The sequence below is a fragment of the Myotis myotis genome, unplaced genomic scaffold (assembly GCF_014108235.1).
Source record: "Myotis myotis isolate mMyoMyo1 unplaced genomic scaffold, mMyoMyo1.p scaffold_m19_p_11, whole genome shotgun sequence".
NCBI classification, from domain to species: domain Eukaryota; kingdom Metazoa; phylum Chordata; class Mammalia; order Chiroptera; family Vespertilionidae; genus Myotis; species Myotis myotis.
The window spans coordinates 56986465-56990889 of NW_023416315.1; the positions used below are offsets into that span (position 1 = coordinate 56986465).

The following is a 4425-nucleotide window of genomic DNA, read 5'->3' on the forward strand; positions in this document are numbered from 1 at the left end:
TATTTGAATATAATCTCCACTGTGAAAGCAGCATTGGGTTCTCATACCTGTGACATGGGTATTAGTTGGTTCTGTCAAATTGACTAAGTAAATTAAAGCTTTGATTGAAGGCGTCATACACATGAATTTGTATCCACATAGATAGCTTTGACTTAAGTAGTTACTGAAGTACAACTTAAGTATTTACTTTAGATTCTAAGGATGCCTTTTTCTATTTTATGTATACCCTTGGCACATAGTACAAGTGTAGAAAACTTTGAAACTATTGCCAGTTCCTTAGAAACCTGAAGTTTGACGTTCTTGTAAAAAAGTAATGTGTCCTATACTCTTCTCCTTGAGAAGTCACCAACAGGGATCAAGTTAGTTGATTCTGAGTCAAGAGAAGAAATTCAAGAGGGAAAGGGAACTGGGATTCTCTAATCATCAAGACCTTGAATAACTTCCTTTTTTGTTTGTTTGTTGTTCTTTGTTTTCTAAAAATGTGGAATGTTTTGATCTCACTCATTCATGGATAATAGAGACCATTATAAACTTTTGAACAATAATAGATACAGAGGCAGAGCTGCCTCAAACAGATTGTCAAACTGCAGCGGGAAGGCCGGGGAGGGTTGGGGGGCAGAAGGTAGGGGGGTAAGAGATCAACTAAAGGACTTGTATGCATGCATATAAGCATAACCAATGGACATAAGACACTGGGGGATAGGGGAGGCTAGGGGACTGTCTAGGGCGGGGGGATAAAATGGACACATATGTAATACCCTTTGTAATACTTTAAGCAATAAATTTAAAAAAAAAGAATAAAAATATGGAATGTTTCATGAATTTGTGTGTCATCCTTGCGCAGGGCCATGCTAATCTTCTCTGTATCATTCCAATTTTAGTATATGTGCTGCCGAAGTGAGCACGAATAACTTCTTTTTTAAAAGTATCCCCAGAAAACCGTATGGCATAGAGGAACTAACTCTGGAGGATTCCACCAAAAGCCACTATCTGGGAATCCCTGGAGGAAAGAGGAAGGACTAGTCAAATGTTTTGATTCTGACCAATGAAGCAAAAAATGAGCCTCATATGTACCTAGGGAGCTGCATTCCCAGTGATAGATTAGGAAAATACCAACCACAGCCAGTGATGACAGCTGGTATGAAGATCAGAGCTACTGTTTACCAAACACAGGTTCGACAGAACAGAGACTCTTGGTTAACAGAAACTACTGCTACCCAGGAGCCCAGAAAAGGACCTGAGAAGCTATTAAGAAAGCAACTGTGGTCTCTAGACCCTTCCTGAGCTTTACAACATGTAAAATTAAAAAAATAAGAGGTGGGCGGGGAGTAGAAGGCAGACACTATGAGAAAATGGCTGTGAGTAGAGCTCCACTGGATGGAGAGAATCATTCTGGTAGGTGGAGGTACTATGCCATAATCAGTCACTCCAATATCTTATTTCAGTGACTGAAGCCAACCAGGCGATAGGGAGTGCTGGCTAAGATCCACCTAAAGACAGCAGCCGCTACTCCAACTCAGCAGTCAATGGTTGCACTAAGGAATTTGGGCCTAGTATTGTCATACTATTTGATTTTTTTTTTTCCAGAAAAAGTAAACAAAATAAAATTTTGTGTGAAAAATCAGACTACTGTGTTAGCAACCGTTTTTATTTAATTCTTTAAATTCTATATAGGCCAATCAAAACATGTCCACAGGCCCCCAGTTTGCATCCCTGCAATTATCCTCAAGCTACGGGGAGGAGAAAGCTGTGTACTCCCACTGGGCCTTACTAAGCTCTGCTCCCAAGAGGAATAAGAGATGCTCAAGAATAATGAACAGGACAACATGAGGAGGAAAAGCAATCTTTTTTTAAGGGCAATATACAGTTCTTATTTATCTGGAATTGCACACGCTCTGCCATCTCCTCGGTTATTGATGTTAGCTCAAAATACACTTCAAATATCTTTTATTTTATAAAACTGTAAAACTAAAGTATGACTATAACTTGCCAAGTTTCAACCTGGTTCCTGGTGGGGCAATCCAAGCATTTTTCATCTTGCTAATGAAAATGGCACACTGGGCATTTCATGCATCACAGATGCCGGTGCAATCCTCTGAAAATAAGAGGCCCATCCCCCACAATAATCAGTTGATTAATCTTCCCACTGAGATGACCAGATGTTTTTGATGCTGCATAGATACGAGAATTACTTGCAAGGTCAGCTTGGTGAGCTCTGAGAGCACAGATTGGAGTTGGTATTTTATAGCTCCCAGTACAGCATTAAATGTATTTCTTTCCCTTTTCAGAGGCAATAGCTGTTTTTAATCTGAAAGAACTTCTTTTTTTTTTCTATATGAAAAATCACCCTACCTTTCACCACCCCATTTCCACAATTAAATTTTTTTTTAGAACGAGGGGAATTGATAGTTGGGAGGTCATCCTGGTCAAACCTTTCATTCAGTGGGTATCGTGCTCTAGAACACCCAACAAATGACCAACTGGTCTCTGCCTAAATATCTGGTGAATTTTAACCAGTCTCTAAGAATTTTGGCTAATACAAAAACATAGTAACAATGTGACTTGGAACCCTTCCCTCCCCCCACCTCAAGTCCACACATAATGAAGTGAAAAATCCCTGCTGTTAACTCTTACCTATCACGGTCTGCTCTCTCCCTCGTAATCCTCAGCCCCAACAAACACCCAACAGGCTGGCGTCCCAAGCACCATTCGTGACTCACAAGTATCTGATTATTTAAAGCAGTGAAATACCACATTTGGCACTTCTGAGAGGCAGCTGCTGTGTTTAGCTGGTGTGTGAGCAGTTGGTGGGTCCTGCCCACTGGCAGGCCAAGTCAAAAATAGTGAGTGTGCACATCAACAGTCAAAACCACATGGTTTATGGAACCCGCAGAACTGGTGGGGCTAACTTGGCCAACACAAGGGGCAGCAGAAACCTGTGGGAGTCAGGCGAATAACCTTGCTAGCTTTGGGGCCTTTCTGTCCTCTTAGGAAAAACACATCACTGGCTTTATAGACTTGATCTGAATTGCCTGAGTCTGTGATGAAGATACATTACCATCATGAATCAAATAAATTAATTATAGACCAATAATTTCAAAAATTACATATAAATTATTGCAATTTTTTTACAGAAAAATACGTTTGCTGTAGATATGGATGCGTTTTTAAATATCTAATGTAATGTGCTAGAGGATGCCCCATAGTAAGGGTGCCTGGGCTTCTAGAGCTCCTAAAATAATATTCTGGAAGCTAGTTGCCTTCATTTTCTCTATTTGTGCCCATGACACAGCTATTAATCCTTGGCCAGTTATATATTATTAAAACAGCTTCCAATTAATGCCTTGTCTTTTCACTTTCTCTTTGGTAAATTTACATGAAAAAGAAGTACTTAATTTGATGAGTCAGTTTTATTAATCTTTTCTTGTACATTTTGTTTCTTTTTTTTTTTGTTTTTTTTAAAATATATTTTATTGATTTTTTACAGAGAGGAAGGGAGAGAGATAGAGAGTTAGAAACATCGATGAGAGAGAAACATCGATCAGCTGCCTCCTGCACATCTCCTACTGGGGATATGCCCGCAACCCAGGTACATGCCCTTGACCGGAATCGAACCCGGGACCCTTCAGTCTGCAGGCCGACGCTCCATCCACTGAGCCAAACCGGTTTGGCCATTTTGTTTCTTATACTGCTTGTTTAAGAAATATTTCCCATCATAAGGTTTAAAGAGTCTTCTATATTTTATACTAAAAGCTTTATAGTTTTGGTCTTCAGAAATAAGCCAAAATTGTTTTATATGGATGGTATGAGGTAAGAATCTAATTCAATTTTCCTCCAAGATGATAACAAATTGTTAGTGGTCATTTTCCTGCTGATCTATAATGCCACCTCTGTTGCATATCAAGATGTCACAAATGTGGGTTCTGTTTTGGGGTGATTAACTCAAGGTAACCCCTAGCCTTACTATATGCTCATTGTAATATATTAGCATGATAAATCATGCTTCCATGATTGGAAACGAAAAGCCCATATAAGGACACAACATGGCCAAGGGAGCTCTGAGAAATCTTCACCCATTTGGGGGGAAATCCTTACTATTCCTCTATCTTATTTAATACCCTATCCCAGGATTAAATGAGCCTCAATTAAGGAAGCAAATTCCACTAAAAGGGGGCATCTCTGCCTGTGGAGTAGCCCATTGTCTGTCTCACTGCTTCACTAATAAGCTCACTTTCACTTTAAACTCTATGCTGGCTTGTGTTTGAATTCTTTCCTGCGTGAAACCAAGAACCCACAGTGGGTTTCAAAACCTCAGGTCCCTGGGCTCCCCTCCCCGACCTGAACACCTGCAAAAAAATCTGATAATCAGGGCATTGAATGGCACTGGGAGAAGGGTTTCTGTTGTGCTCAGTTGAGTAGCAGGGT

The 4425-nt window shown here is 40.0% G+C and overlaps 1 non-coding gene across 1 annotated transcript; it reads right to left on the reverse strand.

Moving 5' to 3' along the window:
- Positions 1–799: 799 nt before the first annotated feature.
- Positions 800–905, reverse strand: LOC118666733. The gene has a single exon (XR_004971060.1). It is a non-coding gene; the product is annotated as a U6 spliceosomal RNA (small nuclear RNA).
- Between the last annotated feature and the right edge of the window lie 3520 nt (positions 906–4425).